We start from the raw sequence: 21,144 nt of genomic DNA, 5'->3' as shown, positions 1-21,144 counted from the left end.
ATAATAGCCAAAAAGTAGAAACAACACAAATATCCATCCATGGGCAAACAGTTACATAAACTGCAGTACATCCATACCATGGAATACTATGCATCAATAAAACAAACAACTGATACACACAACAATCTGCATGAATCTATGGAAAATTATGCTGAGTTAAAAACAGCCATTCCTAAAATATCTCATATTGTATGATTCCATTTATTAAACATTTTTGAAATGACAAAATTATAGGAACAGTTGCTCTGAAAGGGCAAAATGAAGGATCCCTGTAGTGATAGGACTTGTCTATACCTTGACTATCCATATCAACATCCTGGCTGTGATATGTTACCACTAGGAGAAAATGGGCAAAGGGTATATGGAATCTCTACTTCTTACAACTGCATGAGAATCTACAATTATGTCAAAATAAAAAGTTTAATTAAAAAATTAGGATCTTTTAATATCCATAAAACTTAAAAAAATTAAATGTAAACTGAGAAAAATACTTCTTGTACAAATATCAAAGGGTTAAGATACTGTAGCTGCATTATCAACAAGAAAAAGATAAATACCATATTAGAAAACTGAGCAAAAGATACAAACAAGGAATTTATTCAATTCTCTCTCTCAAACACACACACACACACACACACACACACAAATACAATTACTCAATAAATAATTTGAAAAGGAGTCATCTTATTAGTAATTAAAGAAATGTAAATCAAGATAATGCTGATATTATTTCCACTGTTAAGCTATCAAATTAAAAAACAAACACACAAAAAGGATAATATCCAACATATGTAACACTGTAGGGAAATGTACATTCTCATAAAAACAACGATAGCTACCTATGAGTGCCTATTACATGTTAGACAAGGTTCTAGGCATTTCACCTACATTAACTTATCGAATCCCCACAACAACCCTATGAGGTAAGCGCTGAGTGGGCTTAGAGATGAGCAAACCAATCACTGAGAGGTTAAAATAACTTGCCCAAGGTCACAGAACTAATAATGAACAGAGCCAAGACTCAAACATTTATTTCCTAGATGTTTTAAATAACAGATATGTATTATTTCTAACACCCAAAATTCATTTTTATACAATTAAAATGATGCCCCCCCCAAGGTAGTGACCAAATATTTTAGCATCATAATTATTTCAATGTTCCACTTCATCTCTTTATGTCCTACACTGCTATACCAACCAATCGAAATTGGTATTATCACTACCATGAATTATAACTAAGTTAGTTCTATATTATCTATAACTTTAAAAATATTTTTTTCCATTTTGGTTGTTTCCAAAAGCTCTCAAATTATTACTATGAATATCTAATTTAATAAAATGCACTATAAAATAATATGTATTAATATCTCAGTGCATTTCCCAAGTTCTAAAATAGCTGAGGCATCTAAACTAAAACCGAGTTTATATGGCTTATAAAACCAGAACTCCTTACTAACTGCATTTTGGTTAAGCAAGATCCTAAATGCCTTCTCATTAATGTTCAATATAGGTTAAATGTATTTTACTGAATCTTAATTATTTGGAAACTGGTAACCCACACATGTAAGCTGTTTCTACCAGCCTAAATATTTTACCATTCCCCAGCCATGCCATATAAGTGACTTATCACATTATTAATATTCTCTAAAATTTTACATCACCCCCAAAGATACTTTCCTGTTCTATTGTACCTCCTGATAAATTTCATTTCGTAAGTTTTATTTTCAAAACAGAAAACAGAACATACAAACAGACTGTGAATAAGAATATATGTGCTAAACACAAGCATTAAACAACTGATCAAAACATTTCAGTATAACTTGCATTACTAAATGAAGATTTGTCTCCACTGCTGGGTTCTCAGAAGGTTGTAACTTTTTCCAAAACAAACATTCTTTGGTTCTAAACCTAAAACTGCAACACCAGAAGGAGCAGTTTGGACTTAATTTCTATCACATTGATCAATAACATTAAACTCCGGCAAGAGAAGTGAGTCATATTTGGATTTGAAGCAATCCAAAAAAGAATCTCAAAATCAGTCTTGAATGCTGTGCTTCTCCGCTGGAGAGCAGAGTTCCAACCTTACCTGTGTGGGCCATCCACCAAGGTTGAAAGGAACAATTGGTTGTGTAGTAACTGTGCCACCAGACGCTGAGTAGCAGGAGTGAGGGGTAATCCTGCAAATGCTATTGGTTGAGCTGCATTCTCCACTGCAGAGACAGCATTGAAACTGGCCCTCCCAGTCTGAGGTGTACTTCCACTGATGAAAGACAAACCTGTGGCACTTGCAGACTGAATAGCAGAGCCAAAAGCAAAAGGCTGGATGCTGTCACCCAGTGCGATGGGACATTGCTTGGTACCCAGCCCCAAAGCCCCTGTAATCACTGAAGGTTGTGTGAGAGCAAGTGTTGCACAAGTGTAATTTTGGTGCATTTATTCTAAATAGAAAAAGGAAAAACAAATCAATATAATAGTTCTCTGACACGTTAAATGGCAGCTAGATAATGTAGCTCCCGCCAGATGAAGTTTTAAATATGAGCAGTTTATGAGATTCTGTTCTACAGGTTTTCATCTCAATACAGAAGGAAAGATGACCAAATATTACAAGTTATTAAATAACTAACAGAATCAGGGAGAACTCTAGAGAAAATACTCCAGCTTTCATTGGACCACCAGGTGCTACCAAAAGAAATGGCTGGATCCATCTGGATTTACATAAAAAGGCATGAAAAGAGTGCTCCCTTTAAAATTCTGAAATGTAGGAGGGAAGAATGTATATTCAAGGTCATTACAATGATCAGTAGATAAAAATGTCGAGATAGAGAGAGAGAGAGAGACTTAATAAGCAAGTAGCCTGATTTCAAGATGATCTATGTCCAAAATTCAGTGAGTACCTTCCATGGCTCACAAAAAATAAAGGGAAATCACAGATCAGAATTCAATGTGCCTTGTGCCTTAAATCTCAGATGGCTTCAATTTGTAAGACTATCTTGGGAATGAATGGCATAATTCCAAATAGTTGACTTAGAAACGCCATACCATTTCTTTAGCCTTTCCATTCTCTAAATGGCAAGTTTGTCTTTGAGAGATGATTACCTTTGTCACCACTAAAAGAGTCAAAGGGTACTGCTCTTACCCTACAGAAAACCCAGTTCCTTCTGGGGCAGGATTGATACAACTGGTATTCCAAAGCTGAATCCTTTAGTCTGTGGAGCAGGAGCTGCGTTACTGAATGATGACAGGCCAGTAGAAGAGGTACTTATTTATAACCAGTTGGGGTGGAGTCCCAAACTTAAACCCTCCTGCACCGGGGGTAGAGAATGTAAACCCGGTAGCTGAAGTGGTTGCTATTGTCTTTGCAGAGCCAAAAGTGAACCCACCTGAAGGGGTACCAATTCCTCCAAAATGAAACCCACTTATGACTCCAGACCCTAAATGTGGGTAAGAGAGGAATGTAAGAAAACAAACTTTAGAAATCTCAGTGAGCCCTTCGATTCAAGATGGTGGACAGAAGCCACACTGGAATCACTCTCTTGTACTCCAAACTCCTAGAAGTATCAGTTAAAAAGTACCTCATAAAAACATCTTTAAAAGTACAAAGCAGAGTTTTTGAAGATAGAAGACAATTTTTCCGGGGCCAGAGAGGGAAGGAATTCATATCTATAAGCAGAATCTGAAGCTGCTTAGCCCAAGGGGGAGACCTGAATGAGGTATGTGCCTTAACAGCTGGAAATATGCTGGGTTATGGGTACGATTTGAGGCCACAGGGTAAGGCTCCTCAATCAGCAGAGGCCTTGTGAAACTTAAATCTGGGAAAGATCTACAAGAGAATGGAAAAGGCGATGGAAACATGCAGGAATCCCAAGCTGGTGAAGAAGATAGGCATAGATGGCTCAAATTCCATTTATCTTTATGGATTAGAAACTTCAAGCTAAAAGGCTAACATAAAAACTGATTAGGAACTGCTGAAACCTTCAGGGCCCAAGTAGGTTGCTCAGGACACTATACAACAGAGGTGCCTCCTCCACTTCCTAGGTCCCACAAGGTCAGAAAAAGCCCCCAGAGAATTAACTCATAGACACGAATTATAAAACATCTAAGTAAGCAGTCTATAGACCTGAAAAATGAGAGAATTAAAAGAAAACAAAAGAAGAGCTTCAATATATATCCAGAAAGAATATCAGAAGGAAAAAAATAGAATGGCAGAGACAATACTGAAAGAGTTAATAAAGGAGCTTGTTAGAACTGAAGAAAAATGAGTCCTCAGGTTAAAAAGGCCACCAAGGCCACCAAGTGCAAGCAGGCAACCCCTCCCCACCACACACACACACACACACACACACACAAAAGCACACCCTTTATATGCAATATATTGAAATACTAGAATATTAAATATAGAGAAGAAAATCTGAACATTGCCAGAGAGAAAAAAAACAGATTTACCCAATAAGGAGTTACAACCAGTTTGACAGAAGGCTCGTCATTAGCAACAATAAATGTTAGAAGATGATGGAATATCTTTAAAGTGTTAAGGGAAAATCACTGTGTACTTATAATACTATCCGAGTCAAGATTTATAAAATGGGATGTCTCTAAAGATCAGTTTTTTAAACAATAGCTCTGAAAGGTAATTCTAAGAAATCAGTTTCAAAAAATATTTCATCAAAGAGCCCCATTACTTTATGCACCAGTAAGAAAAAAAAAAAAAAACCAACCTGTCACAATTCCTTATCACTTAAATTTTTTTATAGTTCTTGAAAGGGCTCTTTTCAATGTAGTCATTTTAATCAAACATGCATACCTTAAGAAAAAACTATTCAGAATCCAATTTTCAACTCAAATTTTTTGATGTCTTCTGTGCCACCAGGAGCACTATTGACACAGTATCAAAACCATGAAGACCAGGCACCTGGGTGGCTCAGTCGGTTAAGCATCTGCCTTTGGCTTGGGTCATGATCTCAGGGTCCTGTGATGGAGCCCCACATCAGGCTCCCTGCAGGGATCCTGCTTCTCCCTTTCTCTCTGCTTGCTTCTCTCTCTGCTTGTTCTCTCTCTCTCTCTGTCAAGTAAATAAATAAAATCTTAAAAAAAAAAAAAAAAAAACCCATGGTCGGTGCCTGGGTGGCTCAGCCAGTTAAGCGTTTGCCTTCAGCTCAGGTCATGATCCCAGGATCCTGGGATCAAGTCCTGCATTGGGCTCCCTGATCAGCAGGGAGCCTGCTTCTCCCTCTGCAGCTCCCTCTCCCTCTCCCTCTGCTGCTCGCTCTCTCTCTCCAATAAATAAATAAAATCTTTAAAAAAAAAAACCCTGGTGACAACAATGAGTTTTTTTGGTCAACATTTATGATATTATCATATAACTTTATATCATAAATCTATATTAATAACTATATATTATATAATATATAATAATATGCTATTTAACATAATTTATAGTAACATAACACTTAAAACCTCAGGAGAGTGGTATCCTTGGGAATTTAAGATTAAATACAGCAAAAGAACTCATTAAGAGAACTAAAAGCCATTTAGCTATGCTTTCAAGTCAGCTTTGCAAATACGTAGACTAGCATCCTTTTGTCTCTCATTTCAGCATAATCAGTAACTAGATCTGGTTAACCATCTCCACCATTCTCTCCCCACAACCACTGGTTTCTAGGAGTTAAAGGTGATCCCCCATTGTCTCAGGGATTCCACCCAAGCCACCCATTAGGCAAGTTTTGATCCTAGACATTTTGATATTGCATGTGCATACAGAACAACTATGATGTCGCAACTGACATGTGGCCAAAAGGGATTGTAAAACACCATCAACCGTTCAGGCTCTTTTCAATTTCAGAAATGTTAAAATATGAAAAACTGTACCTCTTAAAATGGATGAAATGTGGTATCTTGAGTAGAATTTGTGGCATGAATGTAAGTGAACATCTACCCGTGTAATTCTGAAGGACAATATTTACCTGAATGGGTTAGTTGCAACATGCTTATTTTTAAGTCATACACACATCTTAAAACTTTTTAAATGTAAGCCCCAAATGGTCATTTCAAGTGTGGTAACTTAGTCCTAGAAGGCACAGGAAGACAGGCATCTTGAGCAGAGGAAGAGTTTTTGCTGTATTTACTCTTACATTCCCAAGGGTACCACTCTCCTGAGGTTTTAAGTATTATGTTTTTATAAACTATATTATAATGATATATTACTGTTACATGATATATAGTTATATGTATTATATATTTATGATATATAATTATATGATAATATTATAAATGTTGACAGAAAAATTGTTGTCAAACCATGGTTGTGAGGCTGTAATAGAAATTGACACTTTCAGATTTAGGTATTGTCATCCATGTCACATTGCAGGCCAAAGGAGTCTTTTCTGGTAGGCATCAAAAGGTGGATGTTTCTTCCTGTCCCCTTGCATTTGTGGACCTTCTATTCTTTTGGAAGTAATTTAAGAATCTTCCTGTTAAATGTAGCATGTACCTTTAAATCTTTTCTACCTAAAAAATTTGAGAAACAAAAAAAAGAGTCACATTTGGACTAAAAATGCATTTTTGTCACTAAGAATTTGGCATCAAAGATTCTCTCCCTTCCGTTTCATTTAGATCTTAAGTCTTTCATATTATACTTTTTCATTTTTCAATCTATTTTCCTTAACCATTTTCTGACAAAGGTGTTTAAAAAGTCTCACTTTATTATTAGGGATTGTCAATTTCTCCTTACAATCCCATTATTTTTTGTTTTATATATCTCAAGATTATGTTGTTATGGGCATAGGTTCGTGGTTGATAGTGTCTTGGAAGATTTTCTTCCTTTCATCAGTGTGAAATATCTGTTTATTACTAAATTGCCTTAAATCATATTTTGTCTGACATTAATGCTGCTTTACAATTTTTCTTTTGGTTGGCATTTGCCTCGTGTATCTTTTTCCATCCCTTTGTTTTCAACCTTTCTGAGTCACTTTAAGTATAGTTTCTGTAAACAGCAAAGCTGCAAAATTTTAAATCCAATCTAAGAGTCTTAATGAGTGAGTTTATTCATGTTTATTATAACTACCCATACACTTAGACTTACCTATTCCATCTTATTTTGTGTTTTTTATTTGCCATGGTATACATCTTTTATCTTTGTCTACATATTTGGATTGATGGAATTTTCTTTATTCCTTTTACTTTTCCCATGCTTGGAAATTGCATATTCCATTAATTTATATGAGTTTTTTCCCTTGAATTCTTCCTTTTAACACACAGACTTAAGTTCATGTTTTTCTAACATAGTCTGAAATTAATCCATATCTCCTATCCTTTTTTTTCCATTTTTTTCTTGGATTTAATTTAATTTAAATTCAATTAACATATAGTGTATTAGTAGTTTCAGAGGTAGAATTCAGTGATTCATCGGTTGTATATAACACAGACTGTTCATTACATCACATGCCCTCCTTTTTTTTTTTATTATGTTCAGTTAGCCACTGTATAGTACATCATTAGGACCTTAGCACACTTTAGCTTCCCCTTGGATATCACTGCTTTATTAAAAAATGGAAAACAAATCCATACACCCTATAGGTGGCTATGAGTGGAGATAGCTGTCTCTGTCACTGATGAGCTCCTCCAGCCAACCTCTCTATTTCTCTTCATCCACACTGCCTGACGATAGGAGCTTAAAGTTGACAAAACTACAGCTTTTTATGCTGAGCCCAGCTCACAGTTCTATCTTGGATTCCTTAAACACAAGCACACACGTTCAAAGAAAGAAATACCGGATAGTAAAGGATTTCTGCAGAAAACCCACTAGGCCCAAAGAAATCATCAGAGCTCACTGAAAAGGTTCCTAGAAATGGGCAGATGTTCCCTGCCTGACAGTCCAATCTCAATGGGGCTTACTGAATTACCTCAACAACCAGATGGGAAGAAAACCATTCAATGAGTACTGCTGCCCATCAGACTGTACTAGTCATTTAAATGCAGTGGAGCCTCAGTTTGCTCACCTCGACAATTCGGGCAGTTCCACTAAATGAGTAACTAATATGGTTTGTTTTGTTTTGTTTTCTTAAAGATTTTTTAATTTATTCATTCGAGACACAGAGATACAGAGAGAGAGAGAGAACATGAGCAGGGGGAGAAGCAGAGGGAGGGGGAGAAGCAGGCTCCCTGCTGAGCAGGGAGCCCAATGTGGGGCTCGATCCCAGGACCCTGGGATCATGACCTGAGCCGAAGGCAGACGCTCAACCATCTGAGCCACCCAGGCATCCCCAAAATGTTTTTTAACAGTAAGTTTATAAAGGGCCCTCCACATATATTACCTTGTCTGATTTAATTTAATGTAAAGGGCTATATGAAACCTTTCCAATATATGATGCTGGTGTTCTCCTCGCTGTCAGTGAAGGATCAGCAAATCAGAGATATCAGCACTCTCATAGCTGGCCCAGAGAGTGAACATAAATCGGATTTCAAATTAGAATTCAAAAAAATTACCACACATCTATCTAACTTACCGGCATAGGAGATTATCTTCTCTATGTACTACCTATCATCATTTATTGATCCTAGGAGTGTTCTGGGTAGTAGAAAAACTGAATGGGGATCAACAAATTATGGTAGGTCACTTCAGGACACATCCTTTACCACTTAAGTTCTTGAATCTCTTATGTAATATGAAGGGGGGAAAAATAAAAGCATTTATTGAATCCGGAACTCTTTATTTTCTAATTACCCACAACAAATCATAAAGGTATTTTGATCTCCATTCTATAGCTGAGGAAACTGAGTCTCTGAAATACTAGATGACTTCCCCAAGGCCAAGCAACTAGTTAGTGAAGGAAAGGGGCACAATACTTCATTTTAATATTAGTGTAAGCAACACATTATGAGAAAGGTAAGTCTTTATCTCAAATGGCAGAACCAAAATAAGTTCAAACTTGAGTACCTGTAATAAGCTATTTCAGCACAAATGTTTAGAGGTTTCTATCTTATAAAGTATAAATGATTTGGGGGGGATCATTCTTGTCATTGTTCCCTGATATTATTTGAAGAAATGATTGTTAAAACAGTGACTAGCATAGAAGCTCAGCCATGTAATTTGTTAAAAACGTCTCCTACCTGCTCAGAAGCAAATAGACTATTCTTCCTTGCAGGCCACATTCCCCCTAAACTGCCTGGTTACTTGACAACCATGGAGTTCCACTAATTCACTTCACCTTCTCAAGAACATCATGACTAAATGATCTGGCATGATTAGTCATGTTATAAAGCCATCCCTATAAATAGCAACTTCTGATAATATATATGATTCTTAAACATATCATTAATTATCAAACTAAGGAGAGGCAGAAAAGCAAAGGAAAAGTACAAATTCACTGAAGAAACCCCTCGTTCCACCAAGAAAGCCTCCCAGAAAGTAGAAAAATGTAAGCCTCAAAGTACAGTAGGGTCCTTATTTGCCACTGATAGCAATGGATACCAACTCTGGAAGGAGAAACTGAGTTACTAATGTTTTATTCTAAATGTTTGAGTCCCCAGAAGAGAAATGGATAGGGAGAGATGAAATTAGCCCATCCATTTTTAGGGAAATAGGAATGGATCAAACTTGTAATGATGATCATTTTATTTTATGCCACAATAAAATACAGGGCTACTGAAAATGGTGTATTAGCTGTGAGTTCATATTAAACATCTTAAGCAGTATAGCTTACCAATTATCTTTCACATTAAGTGCTTTTCTCCCCCTTCATCCAATAACATATCAAAGCTATAAAGGTCAGAATCTTATTTTAAGAGCTAGAAAAAGGTGGGTTTTTTTTTTAATTCCAAAATTAAGACCAACTTGCCAAATATTAAAAGTGTGACATGGTGGAAGTCTGTAAATTGCCATGAAATAGGTCTCAATTCTCAGTGAATGCCTACAGCAGTTACAAAATTAGAAAAGGGAAGACACCAGGGGTGGGACCAAAGGGGAGGGTGGGCAGAAGGACTCAAGAGAGGAAGAATTTTAGAAGCCCTGAGAAGGATGCAAGAGAGAGCAGGGAGTGTGTGTGCAGGAGGGAGACTCATGAGAGGGCAGGTGTGGAAGGTAGAGACCCTAAGAGAAAGCATGGCTATTGGGAAACTGGGCATCTGGGCAGAGGGACCCAAGAGGGCAGTGCACCAAGTGGGGTGGGAAGAGGGACTGGAGGAAGGGGGAAGAACAGGGTTATGGGGAGGAGGGAGGAGAAAGAGAAGAGAGTAAAACACTTGAGAGAACTAGTCAAAGAAACAGAGGAATGGCATTCAAATGCAAAAAAAAAGCCTCAAAGGCATACCCATCTCCCCAAAACACTGGAGAAGTAGAGCAAAAAACAAACCAAAAAACCCCAGAGACTTCTGAAAAACAGTATGCATAAAAACCTTATACAAGTGTGCAAGTAATAGCAGTCATTTAAAAATTTCAAAAACTATCATTTTACAAAGAAAAATAGATCTGGCTAATATAACTTAATTAAAGTTCATTTTTTAAAAGATTTTATTTATTATTTATTTGACAGAGAGAGAGAACACAAGCAGGGGGAGTGGCAGAGGGAGAGGGAGAAGCAGGCTCCCCACTGAGCAAGGAGCCCCACACGGGACTTGATCCCAGGACCCCGGGATCATGACCCGAGCCAAAGGCAGATGCTTAACCGACTAAGCCACCCAGGCGTCCCAATTAAAGTTCATTTTTAAAAATAAAACTCACTTCTCTCAGTGCTTCACTCCACAAAAAACAAGGCAATCAATTATATGCTTTTGGAAAATAAGCACAATTCTTAGGTTTGTCATTTTTGATCGTGGTAAAATATACATAATGTAAAAATTTACCATTTTAACCATTTTAAGCATACAGTTCAGTGGCATTAAGTATGTTCGCAACGTTGTTCAACTATCACCACTATCCATTTACAAATCCTTCTCAATGCCAGAGTGCGGCACTGAAAAATAACTCCCCTTTCCCCACTCCCACAGCCCCTGGTGACCTCTATTTTATTTTCTGTCTCTATGAGCTTGCCTTTTCTAGGAACTTCATATTAGAACCACACAGTATTTGTATGGCTTATCTGAATATTTGTATACTTGAAACAACCTAAATGTCCAACAACAATAGGGGAATGGAGATTTTTTTTAAAGTGGCATAGTTACATGATGGAATACAGCAATAAAAGACAGCAAACTTTATCTATATTTAGCAATTTGGATAAATCTCAAAAACAATGGTGACCCAAAAAAGTTGCAGAAAAGTAAGTTGAGAAGACAAGTATGGAACACTGTTGATGGAAATGTTAAAGGGCATACAAAATAATAGATTACAAATCAGGGGCGCCTGGGTGACTCAGTGGGTTAAGCGTCTGCCTTCAGCTCAGGTCATGATCCCAGGGTACTGGGATCGAGTCCCATGTTGGGTTCTCTGCTCAGTGGGGAGCCTACTTCTCCCTCTCCCTCTGCCTGCCGCTCCCCCTGCTTGCGCGCTCTCTCTCTCAAATAAATAAATAAAATCTCTTTTAAAAAAGAATCGATTACAAATCATTTATGGCCATTTATATTTGAACACACTTAACATAGACTGGAAAAATACATAACAACTTCAGAAGAACAATTATCTCTGGGATCGGAAAGAAATGAGACTGGGAAGGAGTATAAAGAGTTAGCTATATAATGTTTTAGTTCTTTAAAAAACAATACCTAAAGAAAATATGGAAAAATGTTAACAACCATTAAATCTTTGGTAGGTACGTGGATGATGGTGTAGAATAGTCTCTGTACTTTTGTCTGAAATACAATTTTAAAAAGAAGGACTAGTTAATGTTTTAGAATGACAGAAAATAAGACAATATGTGCGCTTTGAAAAGGGAGATGTGCTAATAAAGGCCAATTATAGCTTTTATTCTCCCAGTCATCTTAATTGGCTCCTTTATAAAAATTTTTTTAATTACAAATGAATACACACTCATATAATCTTTGGAAAAGATGTTCATAAAGAAAGCTAATCAGCATGAGTGTTATTATGGCACTTGAATCTGCTTGAATCTGCTATGATTCATATATCTTTTAAAGTAAATCATTTGAAAATTTCTATACTTACTACTCAAAAAATACATTCAGTCTAATTCACATGTACAATAGATATCATGGTTGATCACTGCTGCTCTAGCAACAGAAACTTAAGATGGGTAAATTCATACATCTAATTGGGGCCAAAAACTAGCATCTCAGGTCCAGATCCCTGGCCTTCCTGTTAGGATTCCTCTTGAGTTTAATGGAAGGTAAAAGTTATATAAATGATTTTAAATAACTCAAACTTTACAGTGTTACTGATAACATGGAATTACTGGAAATAAATGTTCTATTGTTGGATTAGTTAGGCTGAGTAAATTATGGCCATCTCACTCTATGGAACATTAGGATGCTATTACTAATAAAATTTTGAAAACTATCAACCACATAGAAAAAATTCCCAGAACAGTATTAAATAAAAGGAACAAAACTTATATAAGCAAGGAGTAAGATAATTTAAAAATATGGGTACATATGGGGTGACTGGGTGGTTCAGTCAGTTAAGCATCTGCCCTCCTTTGGCTCAGGTCATGATCCCGCAGTCCTGGGATCAAGCCTAAGTGGGCAGACTTAGGGAGTCTGCTTCTCCCTCTCCCCTTGCCCCTCCCCCTGCTTGTGCTCTCTCACTGGTTCACTCTCTCAAATACATAAATAAAATCTTTTATTTAATTTCTTTTAATGCTGGCTTAATAAATTAACTAGTGTTTTAAGACAGTTGTTCTACATATTACAGAAGAATTAGGTAAACTAAATCCCTTTTTCATAGCTATAACCCACAAAAACTTCTAGGTGTATTTTTTTACTTTTTAGATCTCTCAAGTTTCATTTCATTAAAGCCAAGTCAGTAGTCAAAAGCCAGAAATTCTATAGCCTCTGCAAGTCAAGAGAAGCTCTCTTCCTATTTCAACTTCTGCCTCTAGATCTGACCTGCTATCAAGAATATTAGACTTCATTAAGTGAGTTCTATCTCTGAGATCCATTTACTGACAATGTGATCCTGGGCTAATCACTGATTAGCTGTAATGTCTGTGTTCTTCTATCCCTAAGTTTCTGTATTTACAAAATTCTCCATGGAAGTCAAGTACTGTAAGATTCATCTCAGATCCAGGGCTCATCCCCTACTTTCCTACCTCCTAAAACCTGGGGAAAATAGTGCTTAGCATCAGATTCCACCTTGCTAGGGGCAGGCCAAACCTTGAAGAGGCAATTATGTCCCCCAAAATAAATAGCATTTGTTTCCCAAGAAGTAAACTATTATTTATTGAATACTTGTATATCTGGCACTCTACCAAGCACTTCAAATATGTTATATGAACCACCTTCCCAACCACAGACACACAGAACCAGTTCCTGGAGCCAGGGAAATCTGTATTTGCAGTTTAGGGGCCAAGGGCAGGCTGCCCCAAGATGAGCCACTTTGGCATGAAGATTATGCTGAGCTGAAAACAAAGTCCAAAGACTCAGGAAGAAACTGAAACCCCCCTGCTCCCCCCAAAGCTGCCTAAAAGATTTTAGATAAAGGACCTGTTCCAGCAAGAGAGCTATCACCACAGATAACATTATAATATGAACTAGGTATAGTAGACAGGAAGGAACCTAGCAGAGCCTGTTTGATTAAAGTCTTCTCTATGTCCTACAGTTTCTGAATGGCCCAGCAAACCTTCGTTTACCAAACATTTACTCTTTTTCATCTTCTTGTGAGTTGTGTTCCTTCCCTTTGAAATCCCAGACCCCCTTTTCTCCTTAGTTCAGGATGACTTAAATACCTCATTCTGCCTGTCTGGAATTTCATGTCTGTAGATTCCCCTTATGTACAAAATTAAATTTGATTTTCTCCTCTTAATCCACCTCATGTCAATTTAAGTCTTAGTCCAGCAAGAAGAATCTTGAGGGACAGAGACAAATTTTCTTCCTCCCCCAAAGTGACAAACATCCTATGTGATTCCTAAACACATACAAGTTTGAAAACCAAAGATGGAAGGCCAGTGTTTTTCAAACGGTCAATGAGAATTCATTAGTGGTTTGCAGTCTACATTAAAAATATATATATAATGGAGACTATCAGAGTGAATTGTATGTAGTTAAGTATTGTTTTTGTGAAATGGCTGTCAATTATATATTGTATATGTATATACTTGGCCACAACATAAAATTATTTTCTTACTGTGGTCATAGCTAAAAGGTCTGAAAAGTACTAGCTAGGCATTAATGACTTAGTATAATGCACAATGAGGCAGAATAGTAATAAAAAAGCAATCAAGAAAGAGCATAGCATATAGAACTTAAGTTCCACAAATTTCTAGAGAAATAACAAAATTTAAGACACTTAAACTCTAATCAGCTATAGCCATAAGGGGTATTTTGGCATAATTTGGCCAAAAAGCCAGTAACTTTACTTTTAGCCAATAACTTAAATATTTCTTTTGTTTGCTGTGTAATAACAAGTAGAATGGACAAATTATTCAAGCTTCACTGTCGCCTTCACCAGATAAGGTGGAAGCTAGAAAAACACGATAGCCAAAAGAAGGAAAGCAATTTAGTTAACTCATTAATCGAATTCCAATCCCTGGATAACCAGAAGTAACCATCCATTAAAGCCATCCTATCTCTCTTTGCTTACAACACTCAAATAATGAATTAGGGGCTCCACTATCCAACACAACTAATCAGTTCTGAAAACTCCAAATGCTTATAAAGCCAGCCCCCCCGCTTTTTTTTTCCCTTTTGTTTAAAACCAAACCACGGAATTCACGGAAAACCAGTGTCACAACTGTACCTCTAGGTGAAGTGAAGACACTCGGATTGCCAAGCAGTGGCAAGCGGGCGGCGCGTCTGCGTTTCTCCACTCCAAGGCGGGAAAAGCAGGGCACTGGGTCCTCTGTGTTACTGGGAGTGGGACTGTAGCTCTGGCGGCCGCAGGGATGCTCCCCCCAGGGGTTCAGGCCCAGAAGTCTTGCCCACAGCAGAGGAAAAGAAGTGAGATCCCAACCCTACACACACACAAACGCTGAGCCGAGGAAAGGAAGCGCGATCCCACCTTACACACAAACACGCCCCTCACGCGCGCACACACACACACACGCTGAGCTGAGAAAAGCAGCACGATCCCAACACACACACACACACACACACACACACGCTGAGCTGAGAAAAGCAGCACGATCCCAACACACACACACACACACACACACACACRCACACACACACGCGCGCGCGCGCTGAGCTGAGGAAAAGCGCGATCCTAACCTACCCTACACGCCCCCTCCCCACACACACAAGCTGGGCTGAGGAAAAGAAGCGCGATACCGCCTTACCTGGGTGCGCGGGTATATACACATATACATATACATACACACACACACACACACACACACACTCGCACACAGACGCCGAGCCGGGACGGAACCACAACACGTGTCGCTGTCGCGGGGCGGGGAGGGGAGGGGGCGTGGGGAGCGCGTGCAGAGCTGCAGCAAAACCTCATTCCCCGGGCCACCAAGCCTATCCTTCCACCCCGGCTGTCCCGGATCCACGGGAGCAGTTGTCCGGTTTGGAATTCACGTGCAGGAAAAGCGTAATGAGCGAGCCTGCAGAGGACTGGGACAAACGAAAACCCCGCAAACTTACCTTGGTGTCTGCCGCCGCCGCTCGCCGTCAGGGACCCAAAGTAAATGGATAGGACCTCCGAGACTGTCTTGCGGCCGGCGAGGCGGGCCTGGGCCTAATATGAGCAGAAAAACAAAAAACAAAAAAACAAAAAACGGCCTCTACCGCGGGCAGGTTGCTGATGGAGTGACGCTAACGGAGAGACGCTTAACTGGGGTCCACCTAGTTAACTCGAGAGGGCGGCCATTGACCCTGACTGGCACGCGCTCGGATTGGTTGATTCCGGTGCTGTTTCAAAGGAAACTCTTCTGTGATTGGCCAGGAAAGTCAAGCGGGAACCCGGAGGTGGTGGGTGGAGGGGGCAACAAAATTGTTACCTAGGCAACAGAGAGACGCAGAGCTCTCAGCTGTCTATTTTCGGAGCCCAGCCAGCGACCCGAAAACTGACCCAGGTGAGGAAACCTGAACCTTAGGAAGGGGAAAGAAAGGGTCCTCAAATGTCCTGGCTATCGGGAAAACTAGGGAAAACTCTAGAGTACTTACGACTCTGAAAGATACCCCAAAAAAGCCACAAGTCGCAAATAGTACAGACCTTGTCCCTCAGTTCCCCTGCCCTAGACACTAGAAGCAGGAGGCAGCTTTAACAAAACTCAGTCTATTCAGGATGTGAGTGAGAGATGGGACAGTTTTACCACACAGGGGAATAGATGCTGTTCGACCGTCTGAAGGCCAAAATGGACCCATGAAGGCTTCCCAATGCCTTTGTGAACTCACACACACTTATGGTTTTAACACTAATTTGAAAGTGAAAACTGTGTCCTTATAGGTAGATTTGGGTGCTCCAATTGGAACACCCACTGTTCCTTCTGTTTTACATGTACAGGCATGATTTATCCAGAGTGCCTTTGTTGGGATATAATTTTTTAAGGGGTATAACGCTGTTAAAACTGAAAAAGAAAATGGCGGGTGCCACTTTCTACGTGGACAATGTCCTGTGTGAGAGAATGTGAACTCTGTGACCTGAGGGTTCCAACGGACGTTGGTCAGATCCGTTGAGGACTGAGAAGCAGTCGGACTGTACTTGAGTGGGCTAAAGCGTCGTGTGCAAAGACTACTTGTACTTACCTTACCGAGGCTACTACTCACCGACGGTTGATCGGAGAGTATTATATGTCGTGAGACTATACCTGTCAAAAGGTAAGAAACGGGGTCAAAAAATAAAATCTCCGTATGGGGAGAGAACAGAATCTGACCAGAGAGTTAGGGGTCATTTCTTCTAAGAGCTTCCTGTTGTGACAAGGATTCAGAGCAGAGACTGTTTCCCAAAGAAATTAAAACAGGCCTGTTGACTTAGGGAGGAAATTTCAAAGTACTGAAGGAAAATTTGCTGTCTCAGCTCCTTTTTAGATAGAGGTGGAGTATGAGAATGAGAGAGAGAAAAATTACTGCCAAGTGTATTAAGTTTGTCTAAAATAAAGAATAATAGAGGAAGTATTAAATCAAAAGAAGGTCATTTATGAAATATTCCAGGTATTTCCAAAAATCACATTCTATTAAATATATTTTAAATTTGTAAGAAAAACCCTGTTAAGTCCTCATAGTTACTTATGATTTGGTACATTTTATGACATTCCTAAAAAAGGAAATCATTGGGGCACCTGGGTGGCTCAGTCGTTAAGCGTCTGCCTTCGGCTCAGGTCATGATCCCAGGGTCCTGGGATCGAGCCCCGCATCAGGCTCCCTGCTCGGCGGGAAGCCTGCTTCTCCCTCTCCCGCTCCCCCTGCTTGTGTTCCCTCTCTCGCTGTGTCTCTCTCTGTCAAATAAATAAATAAAATCTTTAAAAAAAAATTAAAAAAAATAAAAAGGAAATCATTCTTAGTATTATAAAGACAAAGTCAAAATGAATTGTTTTTAATAATCATTGATGTGTATAGCTGTCAAAAATGTAAAAAAATAAATTAACCAGTATACTGTAATTTAATTCAGACATAGGCAGAGATGATGTTTACTTTTGTGTTTTCAGAAGAATTTTAATACAGGAATTGCTAAATAAGAATCATGTAAATAAAGTTGCAGAAGAAATGCCAGCTTTATTTAAGAGAGTAAATGGATTTTGAATACTTTGAAATCATTCAGCTGTAAACAGTACTTTACATAGGGGTATGTGTTTACCTGTTAAACAAGTTCCCAAAGGATATATGTTGTGATTCTTTATTACCCTGGCTTTACTTACTACATATACTTGAATTAAGAAAATATTTCCTTTTGAATAGTCTGTAATTCAGGGTTTTCACTAATTTCACCTAGATTTTTCTCCAATTAATTCAAGTCAAAGAGCTATCCCTACTGACACTGTGGATGGAGGCAAATGAAATAGAAGGCACGACCCCAGCCCTCACAACCAGAGTCTGACTTAATCTCTGGTTACTGATACTGCTTCAGTGCCTAGGTCTGGAGCCATCCTGGTTGAGCTTGCTTAGTCCCTAACTGGTTTCTGTGTTTCCATAGTGAGCTGTTTCTGAAGTGTCTGTCTCTTTAGCTCTTTGTGACTAGTATCAAGAGAGATTCCCCCAATCACACCTTTATGTATGAAGGCCCTAAGGGCTCAAGTTGATGTGGGCAAATCATAGGCTCTATCCGGAAAATGCTGCCTTTGGAATTCACCTAGCAAAGGAGAATGAGAGAAATAAAAACAAAGGGCCTAGAAAATTTATTTTCTAAGAACCAAATCTCAAATCGATTTAATAATATATTTTGTTTTTAATGAAATTACTACTTAAATTTTCTTTAATTTCAATTTATTCTTGGCCTATTTAAGTGGTAATGCCAGATTCAGGCAGTGTCGCTCTAGAATCTTCTTCTTTTTTTTAATCACTACACTACACTGAATAGGCAAAAAAAAAAAAAAATAAAACATTCTAAGGTACAAAGGCAGGAGATTATAGGGTTTTTTTTTTTTTTTTAAGGTTTTACTTATTTGGGGGGGGAGGGGCAGAGGAAGAGGGAGAAAGAATTCCAAAGCAGACTCCTCCCTGAGCTGGGAGCCCAGACAGAGGCTCAGTCCCACAACCCTGACTTCATGACCTGAGACTAAATCAAGACCCTGGATGCTTAACCATCTGAGCCATCCAGGCACCCCATAGGGTATGTTTAATAAGCAATTCAGTTTTTAACAGAACACGAATTGCTTGTAGGAAAATAAATAGGAAGCTGCAGAAATTTAGGTTGGGGTGATATCTTAAAGGACCTTGGTTCCCAGGCTTAAGACGAACCTAATGTATATCAAATTTACAAGTGAAAGACAGCCCTACAAATAAATAACACTGCACAGTTTGTAAAAAGGAATCTTTCTTTAGTTTGTCCAATTGATCTGTTTCTGTCAAATAAATGTTTTCAATAAAGCTTAATAAATTATTCTTAATTTGTTAGACTTCTAAAAAGGGTGGTAGAATCTGCATTTCCATTAAATTTAGAATACTTTTTTCCAAAAATTCACATGACTGTTTTTCTCTTGATCCTTTGAACTATTTAATTAGTTATTCGCAAAGTACTGGTGATTCATTTATTTCTCAAAATATTATATCAACAAGCATTTCTTGATTTCTTATTTTGTGTTTGCAGGTTATTAATACAGTTGATATGGTAAAAACTATTTTTGCTCAAGTGCCAATTTCATTATGACATCTCTATGCCCATTTAGCTACATACGAATCTATGCCATTTTATGCTGGCCTAATTTGGAATTTAAGAAGTCTAATTCCTAATGTGCTTCAGATATATAAAGTGTTACTATAAATTATTGTGAATGCTTTGTTATATACTCAAACATACATCCCAAGAAGGGGCATCCCCTTTAAAGCAGTCACTTTGGGAGTCTATCCACTTGCTGTTGCTATTGCTCAAATTACCTTTGAAAATACTCTTTTAGAATCGCCTTGAGGCCTGTAGCACATTCTTTTGAATCTCCTCAAAGTAGCAAATCTTCATTTTTTGAAAGTAGATGTGATATCTAGATACATCTAGGAGACAAATCTGTTGTATAATCAAACTGAGTGATACCATAATGATACCTGTTTTCTTGGTGATACATATGAAGGCAATTCCAAAATATTTTGAACACTGATAGCGTAATTTACATCAGCGTATAACCTTCCAAGGCGACTACTTTGCAGTACAATATTCGTGTGAATTTAATCATGCTTCATTCAGTATTCATAAACTGCTGACTATGCCAGCTCTGGTTTTTGAGACTCTCAGCTTACAAGGATGGCTTCCCACTGCCCACACTGCCCTGCTTCTCACCAGATGAGAACCAGGCCAGAGCTACTTCCCAACTGGTAGGGATTTAGAATAAATCTGCTTTCCCTAAATCCAGTAGCCACTGTACCCACTGAACGACAGCCTCACTTCATAATGTAGCTGCCCAGAGTAACATGAGAAAGCCTTTGATTTGGTACCTAGTTTTCTTTTCCAGCTGTGATGTTGAGCCCTGCCCTATTCTGAACCTTCATCTAGTTGCCAACTCCCCAATAATCCTCAAGAGTCAGACCCTGCCTCCTCTACCCCCACCTTTGGACCAGGGTTCTGCTCCACCCAAACAGACCTCCCTGTTACCATGATTATTCAATCTTTCTGCCCTGAAACACTGCTCATATCCCAAAATTGCTGCCATGTCCCTGCCAAGCAGATGAAAATATATGAATAGCAGTTCTGACTGCTACCTCAGACACTGTATTTGGGACTTCTGAATACCCTTCTTCTGGGTTAGCTTTACCGGTTCCAGTGTATTCTCCTCTCACCAGCCCACCGTTAAGCTCTCACAAGCCTCATCATCAAGTATCTCTGCGTTCAGGCACTATGTATGTGCCAAATAATAATGATAATTTTATACAGCTTTTCATATTTTAACAAACTCTTTCACCTACATTGCATAATAAGGCCATCACAACAATTTTGTAAGGGAGGAAATGCTGGAATAATAGAACAGTTTCTGCTATATTTGTTTTATAAAAGCCTCATTGTTTGTGCAATCTCAACTCAAAATACTGTGCATATCGCTGCATCTGAGACCTGGATCCATTTCCTCTTTTGTTGTCAAAGGTAGAAAACGTGTCAATAAACTTTTGCTTTTAATGTTCAGTAAATATTTAATGAACACATAATCAACTAGAACTTTCGAAATATAAACACGAGCCTCTTCGTTTAATTTAATACGTGTCAATTATTCATTTCCATAGCAGACTACCAGACCATACTGTGTGAGAAGATTGTTTTATCACCACTTATTTCACCTTTTCCATTTTAATGAGTTTCCAGGGTAATGAGTTTTATCATTAACTTATTTGACATCATTATTAGAAGTGATATTCATGCCCAGCAAAAATTAAATTTTTAAAGGACCAATAATAATAGCTAACAGGGCGCCTGGGTGGCTCAGTTGGTTAAGCGACTGCCTTCGGCTCAGGTCATGA

At 38.4% G+C, this 21,144-nt stretch overlaps 1 protein-coding gene across 2 annotated transcripts in view; it reads right to left on the bottom strand.

Annotated features, from left to right (window-relative positions):
- Window positions 1–15,880, bottom strand: part of NUP62CL (nucleoporin 62 C-terminal like) — a 73,366-nt gene extending 57,486 nt beyond the window's left edge. Inside the window, exons 1-2 of one of the 2 annotated variants that reach the window (XM_032392795.1) lie at window positions 15,694–15,880; window positions 14,843–15,056 (exon numbers count right to left, since the gene is read on the bottom strand). The gene's annotated coding sequence lies outside the window, so the exon portion shown is untranslated. The remainder of the gene's footprint in view (window positions 1–14,842; window positions 15,057–15,693) is intronic. The other variant, XM_032392796.1, reaches the window with a different exon arrangement.
- Between the last annotated feature and the right edge of the window lie 5,264 nt (window positions 15,881–21,144).

The sequence above is a fragment of the Phoca vitulina genome, unplaced genomic scaffold (assembly GCF_004348235.1).
Source record: "Phoca vitulina isolate PV1807 unplaced genomic scaffold, GSC_HSeal_1.0 scaffold69, whole genome shotgun sequence".
NCBI lineage: Eukaryota > Metazoa > Chordata > Mammalia > Carnivora > Phocidae > Phoca > Phoca vitulina.
Note: the sequence above shows the minus strand (reverse complement) of the source record. Positions and strands in the feature narration are given on the sequence as shown.